Below are 14,782 nucleotides of genomic sequence, written 5' to 3'. Positions count from 1 at the left end.
TTATTTAAAGTTTGCTCTTGGGTACTTGCATTATCCAAAATGGATCTCAAGCAAGAAAGAGGGTAAAAGTATTTCCTAGAGGGAAATGGGGACATCTAGTTCATGTCCTTGTTATTTTGCAAAGGAATTTAAAGGAGAGATTGCAGAGCAGATGGTCTTCCTGGTTCTGAAGAGAGGCTACCTGCCATGGTCCTTGCCCAGATCAAAAGCAATTTAATAAAGGACAGATGCAGGGGTCAAGTCAAAGGAAATAAAGCAGCCCTCACATATCTTCTCCAGTTTCACAAGGTGTTTCATTCGCTCTCAACCAAAAGTACCATAAGGCTTATGGAGATGTATTTGCTAAAGCACATTTATGAAATATTTGGAATTTAATTTTCTTCTTAGCTTCATTTTAAAAGCACAAACTAAGCAATCTTTATTTCCCTACCTGCCAACATGAATGCTTGGCACACACATTGCAAGTGGAGTTCAGCTGTGAATAAATAAATGAAGAGGCAAATTGATCAGGTCAGTGAGTCTCTATGTGCTCGGAATGGTAAAATCCCCACTATTATTGCATACCAGTCAGAATATGCATGTCAGCACCTGTCCACTGGGGTAACCACTCTCCGTTCATCTTCACTGGAGCAGAACAGCACATGTGAAACACATTTACTCAAGTATCTACTTTCTCCGTGTCTTAAATAGGATAATTCCTTTCATTCCTGCACTGACATCCATAGATCCCAGGGTAATTTACTGGCGTTAATGTTTTTCTTCACAGAGGAACAAAACCCCAATGCAAAAGGTCAAAATTATTAACTTCCTTTTAGAGGCAAAGCAACAAACAGAGGAGGTTAAATGGCACGATCCACACCAAAGCAGACACCAAGAAAAGAACTGCGACTTGAAAACAGAATGTCTCATCTTCATAAAAGTCAGGAAAAGTCACAAGAATTTATGAAAAACTCAAGATATTTATAATAGTTTCATTTTGTGAAATTAAAAGTCTATCCAGTTCTGAGATATTGTTCATTGTTCAGAAATGTTTTTGCCACAATGATTTGGGAGACATTTATAGATAATTAACAATAATCTTAAATGGGAGAGGGCATAATGTGAACAATATGATCAAGACATAAGAATTAAATTCCATAAAAAGTCTTTATTATTTTTCAGAAGAATTCTACATGCTGAAATGGGACTTGCCTTATTTTCTGCTTTTTTGCACATCATTTTTTATGTGATCTGGTAGTCATACAAACACAGGGAGTGAAACAAACTTAAATATTTTAAGGTCTCCCACCTTAGAAGATACAGTTTGGGCCACTCATCAAGGTGAGTTCCCTGCTATCTTCCGGAATGAATGCATCTGCACATATTCCCTCTGATAGCATTTACTCCTCCAAGGACCAACAGAGCCACGAGCAAGCCAAAAACAGGTGAGACGAAATGAACCTGGAGCCACGACTCTGCCTCCACCCATTTCTTCACAAGTGCTTACAGCAGCATCTGGAGGATCCTTCATATCCCTGCTGAAATGGGAGTTGCCGGACTCTCAAATTAACTGCTGATGGCCAGCCCACTGTACTTTGACGATCAGGACCTAGAGATTCCTTGTTAGGCTCATTTTTGGACTCTTCAACTGGGTAAGCCCAATGTTCAGGAGAGACACAGGTATGAAGACACCACTGTTTAAGCATGAGTTTGGGGATGTTTCTAGATTCTAAAATTATCTGAAAATGTGGTTAACATAAAAGAGGTTTCTTCATAACCCCAAATAGCTTGAGATACCTCTGTTGCTAAAGGAGGGGGATATACTCAGGTGTGTAAGGTATGTGCCCATGGCAAGCCACCATGCCACCCCCTTCCAAGGCCCAGGATCCCCTGAGAAGTCCTCAAACAGCAAAACAGACAGCTGTAGTATTTCCATTTCTTCTGAGCAGTTCCTTCCACCTTCTAGCTATTGTGGTCAGGATCCAAGTCAGCTATGATACCAGACACGAACCTTTTACTGAGTTTTTAATTGTAAGGTTTATTTACCTTCTGTACCATGGCATAAAGTTTTTAGTACTTTGTAAGCCGTACTGTATCAGGCAAGAATATAGCCAATAAGATGACGACATCCTTATCTCTAGTAACTGTTGTGAAATGATGAGCAGTATTACAAAGGAAGTGCTTTGGTGACAAGTAAATGGAAGTTGCTTTTCAGACTGGTTTAGTAGCAAAATCAAGGAGCTTTTAAACTCCACCCTTCTCCATGTTCACAGCATGATAAGAACCCATACACCATATTAGAATAGCATTAATTCTAATATGTGTCTGCACACATTAAGTGTCTGCAGAAAGTATGTCCAAGTTTGGAGAAATCCAGCATTTCGGGAATGAACAAATAGAAATTCATTAATTAAAGTTATGACTTGCGTAAACATTTGATTAGACTAATACTTAGTTAATAAGACCTCAGAAAAATAATTGTGCATCCCATCACAGTACACACCATGGTAAATAAATTCAATATAAGAAACACAAGAATGTAGACCAAGAAAATCCAGACACCTTTCCCCATGCAACAGGGTTTCAAAACTGCAACTATTTCCCTAGAGAAAAAGTAGAGAGTGTCAAAATGTTCCATACAATTTTTTATAGTCTAGTATGTAAATTACTTATAGTTTATCTTTAAAAAATGTTATTCATGCCCCAAAATGTTCAAGTAAATTTTACAAATCTCTCTTTTAGAAACACTTCCAAGTGTCAAAATGTAAAGTTAGAATGGGTATCAAAGGGTTAATGAGTTAAAGTATCAAATGTGTTTAGAATATTTTGCTGTGTGAGGTTCATTTCTATCTGGCATTCCTAGTCATGTGTGGACTAGAACAAGTCCTTAAAGGAATATTTTATTTGTTTATTTTTAAAGATCATGAGAATTAATCACATTCTTTGTGGGAAAGTTTTAGGAAATAAATGATGTGCACTAAGCCCAAAACGTCTAAAAAGGAGATCTTACAAGAATCCCATGGCAAACATCTGCCCTCCCAGAAGACCGTGTGGTTGTTGTCATGATCCCATCTTTGTTTAGCAGTACCTAAGGAAACCATGACCTGATGCACTCTGACCCAGCTACCCCACTGCTTCTTTAAGAGCAATTCCTTCTATTTCAGAATCTTGTACAACCTAACATTATATTGATTTTTAAAAGCTCTTTCAATTTCTACTTCATCCTCCCACTCTTTCATACCCTAGTTGTGGGTCAGTGACACCGCTGAGAACATTGCAGGCAGAATTATTTAATCTGAACATACCTGCAAATGAATACTGTCTTAGCACAGGGAAAGTGTTTTTGAGATTTCTTCAATTTCCTAACCAAATGCTATTTGGAAATAGAACTGTCTTTGAGAAGAAGCTATTAAAATAGAGACAGAAACAGAAATGAGACATTAATGAAATTAGACTCTGGTGTAAAATTGAATTTTGGATCATGTTACACTTACACAATAAATAGAGATGATATTTTAAAGCTAAAGATAGAGCATTCACTTGGGTGGTGTGTTAGACACCTGACTGCAATGACTTAGTCTAATAAGGTTAATTTTATCCTGATCCAAGAATCTATACTCAAGTATACACCACAGTACTTAAAACCTTCTCTAGAAAGGCCAGAATCCAATCTCCTTTAAGCTTTTAGTTTCCTCCAACTTAAACACATGACTTTCTCATCCTGGCTGCAGTATAATGGAGAAATATCAGGCATCAAAACTGCATTCCAGGTAGGAAGAAAGGAGAGCTAAGGGCAAAAGCTAATTCTGTACTTTTTTTTTTTTTAGTCCTATAAACAACAGCTTTTTGGAAGCTGCACCAAGTAGATTTTAGTTGCATATCACTTGCTAGAAGAATGTCACATGCCATTAGCATTTAAATAAGGAGTATGGTGAATCCAGGATTTTAGCTAGGCATAAGGCCACCCCTCAAATAAATCCAAGTTTTGTTAGTAAGGAGAGAGGGTGGAATGGACATTGAATAGGTAAACACAGCGTCCCTTCTACTAAATTTGCTAAATGTTGACCAAAGGGATGGTTGCAGTTAGTGTTCATTCAAGTGCACTGCTTCTTTCAGACAGAAAATTCCTCTCTACAAGCTCTAAGCCACTGGGCTGCAAAACAGGATATGGAGAAGTTTCAAGGTATTGTACTCTACATCTTCATAAAAGCCTAAATTTAAAGTTACTAATTCTCTTATAAGATTTGAGATTGATTTACCTCTTTAGTACATTGGGTTAGAAGTAGATAGAGGTCAGCAAACTAAGGCCCATGGGTCAAACCTGGCTCTACGCCTATTTCTAGAAATAAAATGATAATGAAATACAGCCATGCCTCTTTGTTGACATCTCATCTCTGGCTAATTCCAAGCTAAAATGGCAGAGTGAAGCTTATGCAACAGAGACCATAGGACTTGGAAAGTCAAATATATTAACTATCTGACCCAGAAAGTTTGCCAACCCCAGCAAGAGAAACAATCCTGTTTCTGTTCAAAATGAGGGAGGTAGTTAATTCCATATTTATACACCACATGGGATATTCTCATAGAGAGAAATAATGAGATCCAGGAAAAACAGTAAAGCAGATAGTAGCAGGAGAAAGACATAATGGTATTTGGAGGAAAATACCAGTTTTAATTAATGGACAATAATAAATCTGTAACTGTGAATGCAAAACTACCAGCGCTCACAGAATAACTTCTAGTCTTCCTATTAAGATGTTGATTTAGCTTTAACATTCCCAGTTTCCTATGGGAAGTCTCACTGAATCAAGCCTGACTTTCTTAACAAATCAAGCCCTGAATATTCTCACTGAAATAGGATCTCGCAGAGCTATTAAATGCACAGCTAATTTTCTGAACTCAACAGATTGTATCGTTTCTTATTTCAAGTGTTTCACTGATAATACTCACAGAAAACATTAGGCAGATATGAGATTCATGGCTTTTTTCTATACTTTTCCTATCTTTGCATGGAGGTACTGGTGAGGAAAGAAATAAGGAAAATATAGATCGTTCAGTCAAGAGTGTCCTAATGTTCCTAGAATAAGAAGCATCATATTTGAATAACACTAAAGAGACTCACTGGTTCTGGGGTAGGAGAGTTTTGCAAGTAAAACTGATAAGTAGTCTTCAAATACTTTTATTCTGTTCTTGTTTTTCAAAAGTATAACTCCATTTACTAAGTGCATTGTGGGAAACTTCTGATAAATGCCCCCTTGCTAAATGCAGGAGCCTAGGGAAACCAAGGTTTTACCTGAGCATACACTTGAGAAAAAAAAAAAAAAAAAAAGATTTTAGGCAAGATTGTGAAAGCAACTCCTTTAATTTGACCCTTGATTTCTTTACCTTCTTAAGTAAATTAGACTTGATTTTTTTAATATTTAGGGCAAAATTTATTTTCAAAGCTTACATTTCCTAGACTATAAAAACAAATGTTTCTAAAAGCCCACTTTAATTATTTTCTCAATAATTAATGCTTCTCTGACAAGGAAATAATTTGATTGAAAAAAGTATTATTTTTAAAACTGGAATTATTTGACCAAAATTTCATCCATATCTATAGTTACTATTACTCCAAAATAGCATTTCATATGTTCTTTCTTATAGTGATTGCAAAACTTCTTGGAAAAGTAATCCAAATGAATGTATTTCCACTAAGATTACATTTATACTTTAATTTAAAGTGACAATATACTTCATAAATCTTAAACTTCCCAAACACTGAAAGAATTGTCTTGTTTACAAATTGCCCACTCTCAGATACTTCAGTAAATTATAATATTTAAGCAGAACATAAACATAAGTGTGCACTTCTGAAAATTTACAATAGTTATTTAAAATTTGGCCAGTGTTTAATAGACTTAAAAAATTGATGAATGTATTCACTATTTCAAAATTATTACAACAAAGAATACTTTTAGTTGTGTTTATGCTTTTTCTCACACTGTATGCATTATTCATTGTGTATTTTATATCTTCAAACATATTTATTACATTTTTTTAGGTTGAATGCAGGGGCACCAAGAAAGGCTGCTAAGATTTACCTTAACTTTTAAAAATAAAATAATTTCATTCGTAAAGAAATATACTGTAACTGTCAAAGAGACCCCAGTTTTTCAATGATCAAACTAACGAAGTCATTATGTTTTACAATACCCAGTAGTGTTGAGTTTATGAGAAAACAGGCACATCCATTCACTCTTGGTGTGAGTGCAAACTGATGCAATCCCTTCAGAGGGTAATTTGGCAATAGCAATTCCATTTCTATATGTACCATCCTCCTGACTCAGCAGTGCTACTTCTAGAAATGCACCTCTCAGATAGAATTACACGTCTGAACAAAGTCTATTCCTTGTAATATTTATGGAACTAAGCTCAGGGGAAGAAAAAAAAAAAAAGGCTGTTTAATTCCGGAGTCCTTATTCTTAACCACTACTCAAATTGCCTGTGATAGCTTCTTTCTGGGAATGACACACAGTTATAACCATATTTGTAAGCTGTGTTGCTTTCTATTCCTTTTTTTTTTTAACTTTTTTTAACATTTATTTATTTTTGAGACAGAGAGAGAGCATGAACAGGGGAGGGTCAGAGAGAGAGGGAGACACAGAATCTGAAATAGGCTCCAGGCTCTGAGCTGTCAGCACAGAGCCCGACGCGGGGCTCGAACTCACGGACCGCGAGATCATGACCTGAGCCGAAGTCGGCCGCTTAACCGACTGAGCCACCCAGGCGCCCCTATTCCTTTTTATCTAAGTCTCTTCCTTATACTTGGTCGTGAAATTAGTCAAATAAAAATTTAAAAATTAGAAATTTTTAAATTTCTATTTAGAAATTAGAATTCTATTCTATTTCTAATTAGAAAACAGAGAAAAGTCTACCATATTACTTTTTTTTGTTTTAAGAAATATTTGAGTATAGAAAAGAAATTATCAAACTCAGGGTCTAAAGAATCAGTGGCCTCAGAATTTACTTTCTAAAGGCCAGAGTCAAATAATGTCAGAGCTTTTGTGTTCTAGAAGCTTTTAACTTTTCTAGAAAATAAAACAGTGCATCAATTGAGATGAGGATGTTTTAAGGAATTGAAAATTAAGATTTATGACAGTGAGTCAAAGTAAAGCGGAAATAAGAGTTGCAGGAGTCAGGCAGAGTAAGAGCAAGTTGAGAAATGGGCAACATCCAGGATAGGATTCTTGGCATTGGTGAAAATATCAGGGGGTTCTTTCTATTTCCTTCCTTTGAAGTGTTCAACCAGCCATTACATTCAAATCTCTAAAAAATATCACAAAGACACAATTTTAATGGAAAATTTAATGCGATTATGCAATTAACTGAAATCTGTGATTCAAGTAAAATCCTTCCACTTTGACATTTCAATTAGTGGTTGATTGGGGACAAATTATGCCTGGAGATGAAATCTATTTGGATAACTCAGTTATCAACAGCTATTTAATGATGCTGTTTATTTACCCCTTATTTCATTTAGCCTAGTTTTAATTGAATTCCATAAATCTTATTAACCATGGTAATTCAAAATTTGGACAATAAATTATTAAATTTATGAGTAGCAGTAACTTCAGAAGGCCACACATTTCAATTTTCCTAAATCAAGCCATCTAACCATTAGTTGTTTTACAAAGTGTTAGAATAAACATAGAGATCATTAAAAAGCACACATTGTTATTCAGTATAAATAAATAGATACGAAACAATGAGTGAATAAGTTTCATAGGAAACTTCAAATAAATACAAATGGGTCAAAAAATATCTCCCTTCAAAAATTAATACCTGAAATAAGAAAAAAATGTAAATATACAAAATATTCCGCTGAAGACATATCAGCAAAGCCTTTATTTCCTTCGAGTTTATGTAACATTTATGTTTATCATATTTATTATCATGGTGGAAAATTGAAAACAAGCCAGAAGTACAAGTATAGAAATCGGTTAAACAAGTCATGATACAAACATTTCATAAAACACTTGCCACCAAAAAAAATCTATGCTGAGGGAAAAAAACTTAATAACCTTGGAAATGTACATTGTAACAGATACAATGTTATTCAAAAATTACACCCTGTTGCAGCACCAAGGTGGCTCAGTCAGTTGAGCAACGAACTCTTGATTTTGGCTGAGATCATGATCTCACAGTCATCAGATGGAGCCCTGCATCAGGCTCCACTTTGAGTGTGGAGCTTGCTTGGGATTCTTTCTCCCTTTGCCCCTCTTCCCTATGCACTCTCTCTCTCTCTCTCAAAAACAAACAAACAAACAAACAAACAAACACCCCACCATAACACCATGCTCCTCTTCCTCCCTGCTAACACATTTTTTTTAGGGTTTTATTTTAGTTTTTGAGAGACAGAGCACAAGCAGGGGAAGAGCAGAGAGAGAGGGAGACACAGAATCCAAAGCAGGTTCCAGGCTCTGAACTGTCAGCACAGAGCCGGATGAGGGGCATGGACCCACGAGCGCAAGATCATGATCTGAGCTGAAGTCATATGCTCAATGGACTGAGCCACCCCAGGTGTCCCCTCCATTTTTTTTTTGTTTTTTTTAGGTATTATGTGGCAATTTCTTGACCTCAGATGTACATGTGACGCTGATATCGCCATGGTCATAAATAAAGTCCTACAATTTGGCCATAAGAGAATCGTAACAGACTCAGTTCCCATGCTCAAATCAAATTGCCAAGTGACCACTATGTTCCTCCCTGAAATGTTTTAAAATATTTAATAAACATTAATCAGGACAGGATGGCAACAAAGTAGTATGCACAAGACCCAGTTAAAAGTATAAGTGCTTTAAAAAAAGTGCAAATGCTTTATGTATATTAATTCCCTTAATCTTCACAGCAAATCTATGACATAGATGTTATTACTGTCATTCCATTCTACAGATGAATTGAAGATGGCTAGAGGCAGAGTCAGGCCAGTTTAGAGTGTGGCTCTAATAGCCAAAATATGCCCCTCTAATGCAAATCTATCTCAAAAGCAATGGAGAGAAATTCTTTCTAGGTGAAAATATTTTGTGCTCTTTTGAATTTTTAACTCTGTACTGTTTTTCAGAACATTTTTCCCTTTCTCTTTTGATAGAGGAAAATGAGATCCAGGTAGGATGAAGACCACGTCTTTTGCTCTATGCCACTCTGTTAGGCAATAGTCAATAGGGACTTGGACATAGACTGGAGGTCTATGCTTTAGAAATCTAGCAGCTGTCAAGTTTCTGTGGCTGATACTTCAACTGACCCCGACAACTGAGTTTTTGATGTTGGCAGCTTTTGCTGAAATAAAATCATTATAATCTAATCAGAAACAAGTTTGAGGGTGATGACTTTAAGAGAGACTGACCTTCAGTTCCTCTTCAGAATTTTTAGCTAACAAATATTTTTAGCTAACATTCTTTTATATACACATACATAGACATGTACACATACATAGATACATGTCTCAAAACATGTTTGATACATGCTCAAAAACATCCCCTGTATTTTCATTTTTACCATAAATACAATGTTTGTAGTATTAAAGGAAAAAAATGCACTGCACAAGCTAAACAAGAAGGAACACTTTATTCAAGACTATTGCAATAGAGGAGAGAAAATGAACACAGCTTCGCTGGAACAAAAGGAAGGATTTTCAATGGCTGGGGTAAGATAATGGAGAAATACTGGAGGACATTTTGGGGAGCTCTATCAATGTGATTAGGCCTTCTATGTTTGCTAATTGTCCCTTCTTGAAGTTAGTTTCCTATGTACCCACAGAGACTGAGAGATAGGAGTTCAATAAATACATTTCAAAGGCACAACTCCCATGGCCTGAGGGAGGCATTCTGGATTGTGGAAGATTTACATCTCTAAGTGACAGAAAGAATTTACAACTGCAAGTTTTCTAAAGTTAGTGCTCTAAGAAAATGGCATTCAGGGGCCTAAAGTCAGAAGGAAACCTGTCTAAAGTTTAATCAAGCTTAGGGGAACGTTAAGGCCATCTTGGTCAATGGCAAGTTTGGAAAATGCATGTAGAAAGAATTAAAAATATGCATTACCTTTACTTATTAACAAAGATATCTATCAACATTTTGGTGTTTGCCCTTTCAGTGATTATGCATCACTTATTTATAAATATAAATTTGTCCTACATGCAATTTTATACTCTTTTCCACCCAATTCTTATCAGAGCCATGGAACAAGTGAAATCAGATGAAAATCTGTCTATAATAACTACAACAAAACAACAAGAAGCCCCATGAATTACAAGATTTTTATATGTCAGGCATTCTGGTAAGCCCTTTACTTCAACAATCTGATTTAGTTTCCCCAAAAGATTTTAAGTACAATTTGTACCCATACCCCACTTTTTTACATGAGAAAATTGAGTCTAAGAGATGCTGAGTAAGTTGCTGAGAATTATATAACTAACGGTCAGTTTTATAAAATTTATTTAGTATTATAGACTTTATAGAATATAGCTGCCTCCCTCTCAAGCCCTAGCTGGGAACACCTATACACTATTTTCTCTGACAGAATCTTTATGTACTTTGCAGCTTTTCATTAACCCTCCCTTAGAATCATGACATTGTCATCACCAGGACTTTTCAACTATATTTTGAAAGTCATATTTTCTACTCTACATAAACTGTATTTTATAAAACATACACCCATGAAAGCTTTGAAATGTTCATTTGGGATTTAGCATCTGAAATTTAGAATGTTTCGTGCCAGCAACATAGAAACATCTGCTTTTTCCTTGGTTAACAAACAAAACCTCTACAATGCAAATCAGCTTCAGAAAAATTATTATTTACCAGGGTACAATTACGATCCAGGAAGTATCTTTGTGTTTTTTTTCCAAATGCATGCAACTTACCATAAGTAAAGCCAGTTATTTTCTTTACTATACTTCAGTCCAATTTAATAATTCCCAACTCAGGTTTACCATAATCCAGTAGGTCTTAAGAGAAAATCTCAATGCTACTGAATTTCTCAAAGGAATTTAGTTTGAATTCACTTTTAAATAAGCCTAATCCAGTACTGTTAGCAATATGGTGTTAAATTCAAGATTCTCAAGAAGTGGTAAAAATAACTGAGCATGTCTTGACTGTTAGTGCTATTCTGTGTGAGGCAATTGGCGAGGTGTTGTGAATGAGAGATGAAAATATGACACACAGCAAAGAGCATGCAAAGAGAAAGGAGATATGCACATGGTCTCCAACAAGAATGGTTTACTTATTAGCAACAGAAAATACTAAAACTAGGGATGATTTCTTGGAAGGGTACAAAGTATCTTACTCCAAGACCTGGAAAGTGTAGGTAGACTGAACAATGGAATAACAGGAACAAAAAAGCTATGAACTGAGATGATTTTATCTGTCAATAGAAGATTGCATCCCTTCTGTGGGCACACAAATGGCATTATTCTGTCTCTGTCCAGCATGCCTGTCTCTATTTTGGAATATATTAGACCTAGTATGGCCAGTCTAAACTAGCTGTACCATGACCCAACAGATCCTCTGACTCTGATTTCTAAGTCATAGAAGGAAAGAATGTACCTGAAAAAACTAAGGCCATAGGTCTATCCAAATCCCAATTACCTTGGACAGAGTGGGTGAGAGCTGTGGCTTAACTTGCATTTAGCAAGAGTTGCAGGTATAAACAATGTGAGAAAAGGACATAAGCAAGTTCTCTAAAAATTGCATATAAGGCAGAGGAGAAAAAGTTCAGCACAGAAAATTATTGTGTGCTTGTTACATACACAATCTATTTATTTTTATTTTTTAAATGTTTATTTATTTTTGAGTGAGAGAGAGACAGAGTGCAAGCAGAAGAGGAGCAGAGAGAGAGGGAAACAGAATCGGAAGGAGGCTCCAGGCTCTGAGCTGTCAGCACAGAGCCTGATGTGGGGCTCGAACTCATGAACTATGAGATCATGACCTGAGTTGAAGCTGGACGCTTAGCCAACTGATCCACTCAGGCACCCTGGTACATACACACTCTTAATGCATAGTGGAATGTGCTAAGTACTCAAGAGATGTAGACCTATTGTTATGATAGTGAAAATATAAAACATTATTTATTTTTGGTCATTTATATGTATATGTATTCATGTACATACACATATGTATGTACAAACAATTGTAACATGTGACATCATATTCAAGGTAATAACTCAAACTATTATGTCATGAGTTTTTCACATAGAGTTACAGCATTTGAAGTGAGCATTAATAAAGATATTGATATCTATCATTAATTTAGTGCCTAATTTATGTTGACACTGTTATGAAATGTGTTCATGCATTATATCATTTCATTTTTAGAGCAACACTATAAGTAGACTCCATTATTTTCCCCATCTTAAAGAAAGAGTAAATGGCTCTTAGAGACGATAAGGACTTGCTGGAGACCACATGTCTAAGTAACAGAGGCATGATTCTGACCCATATTTCTTAAACTAGTTCTCCTAATCACTATGCATTACTGTCATGCCAAGCCCTGATGCTCGTAGAATGTTTTTAGAGAGATGGTATTCTAATATGTCACTTGGAAGACTATAGGAGCAGACAAGAGGATGGGAACATTCTGGAGTACTCAAGGAACACAGAGGAGCTATTTTTAGCTGAAACATGGGATGCACAAGGAGAAGAAAGAGACCAAACCAAAAAGATCAATCTGGTTCTGAGCATGGTGGGTCATGAAAACCATGATAAGCAGGAGAAAAATTAAGTGAAATAATTCTTGAGGAAAGTATGATGGTAGTGAATAGGGTGGGTTTGGAGGAGAAAATACTGAGTCATAAAAATCTCATGAAACTATTGCACTGTCCTGTCAAGATCATCTACTGCAGTCCACTTTATTTAGTTGATGTAAATAATAAGCACCTTGCAGCCACTCATGAATGAATGAACTGTGTAGCCAAGAGATCAGCTAAACTAATAAGGTGAAAAGCTGTCAAAGTAAGTGAGTAGAAGCTTAGGATATCTATTACTGTTTCTTTTCTGTCATTTATTTCAGAAAAAAAAATGTAGAAAAATGCCATTCTCTGAAATTCTCTATCTAAATGCAAGGCAATTTTTCTCAACTCCCTATGCATCACCAAGTCCTATTTGACTCTACCTCTAAATTATAGTCTATATTAATAGTTAGTTTTTTGTCTCTGATGCTTCCACCTTAACCCAGTCATCATCATATCCTGTAGAGCATAATAACTTTCTAGCTAGTCTCAAAACTGCCAATTTCACCCTCCCTTACATCTATCCATGGTTCACAAAGCAAACAGAGCAGCCAGTTCAAAAAATCTTTCAGATTAAGTCTCTTACCTGATTAAAAGTTATCAGTGGTTTTGAAGTGATCTGAGACTAAAATCCAAAATCATTAGAAAGGTCTGTCATACTGTGACATTGTTATTTATAAGAAATATGCATTTGGTGTTCATCCACAGCTTCTGGCACACAGCTCCCCAAATCTTTGAGTTTCTTGTGTTGAGAGTGACAAAGCTATCTTTTGTTATATACATGAAGTTGCTTTTGGGCTTCACCTAAGGATGGGAGCTGGTTGCCAGGAGAACTAACCACAGAATCCAGAGGTTGGAACTTTCAGTACCCCCCCCCCCCGCCCCACCACCACCTGACCTCTGGAGAGGAGAGAAGGACAGAGATAGAATCAAGTGCTAATGGTCAATTATTTTTTTTATTTTTTAATGTTTATTTATTTTTGAGAGAGAGAGAGAGAGAGAGAGAGACAACACAAGTGGTGGAAAGGCAGAGAGAGAGGGAGACACAGAATCTGAAGCAGGCTCCAGGCTCTGAGTTGTCAGCACAGAGCCCAATGCAGGGCTCAAACCCACAAACCATGAGATATGGGCTGAGCTGAAGTCGGCCACTCAACCAACTGAGCCACCCATGCGTCCCCCAATGGTCAATTATTTAATCAATAATTTAATTAATTGCCTATGCAATGAAACTTCCATAAAACCCTAAAAGGAAAGGGTTCTAAGAGGTTATGGGTTGGTGAACACATGGAGCTGAGGAAAATGGCACAGCTAGAGAGGGCATGGGAGCTTTGCAACCTTTCCTCAAACATTGCCTTATGCATCTCCTCCATCTAGCTGTTCCTAGGTTAAATCCTTTTATAATAAACCAGTTTCTAGTAAGTAAACTGTTCTCTGGGTTCTGTGAGCTACTCTAACAGAGAGGTTACGGAAACCTCTGATTTATAGCCAACTGGTCAGAAGAACAGGTAACAACCTGCACCTGTGATTAGTGTCAGGGGGTCGTGAGAATGTCCAATCTATAGCCAGTCAGAAACACAGCTAATAATCTAGTCTTAGGTTCATGCAACCCTGTCTGAAGTATGTGGGGACAGTCTTGTAGAACTGAACCCTCAATTCGAGAAGGCTGATGCCACCTCTGGATAGAGAGTATCAGAATTGAGCTGAATTGTAGGTGTATTAAGCAATGCTTGTTGAAATGTTGGAAATTGGGGAGCCCTCCCTACCCACATTGAAACTAGGTTTAAGAACACTAACAAATACTATACGTGATTTAGACAGTCTGTACTTTTCCAGCTTCATTCTCTGTTATTCTCCCTGTCATGGTCCCCACATCCTATTGCTCTTCAGCTATACTGACTTCTTTCTATTATTTAAATACTCCATAATCTTTCTCAATTCAGGAACCATGCCCTTGCTGCACTATGCTCAACTCTTCTTAGATGGTCAATGCATTCTCATCTTTAGAATCTAGGACTATGCTATCAGAGAGGTTTAACCTAA

General features: G+C 36.5%; 1 protein-coding gene across 1 annotated transcript in view; it reads right to left on the bottom strand.

The window, feature by feature from the left end:
• The window catches only part of ZNF804B (zinc finger protein 804B), a 28,810-nt gene extending 15,252 nt beyond the window's left edge, over positions 1-13,558 (bottom strand). The window contains exon 1 of the mRNA XM_042965880.1: positions 13,329-13,558. The gene's annotated coding sequence lies outside the window, so the exon portion shown is untranslated. The remainder of the gene's footprint in view (positions 1-13,328) is intronic.
• Between the last annotated feature and the right edge of the window lie 1,224 nt (positions 13,559-14,782).

Source organism: Panthera tigris, chromosome A2 (assembly GCF_018350195.1).
Source record: "Panthera tigris isolate Pti1 chromosome A2, P.tigris_Pti1_mat1.1, whole genome shotgun sequence".
In the NCBI taxonomy this organism is placed as follows: Eukaryota; Metazoa; Chordata; class Mammalia; order Carnivora; family Felidae; genus Panthera; species Panthera tigris.
The sequence above is the reverse complement of the archived record's forward strand: the minus strand, read 5'-3'. Positions and strand labels throughout refer to the sequence as shown.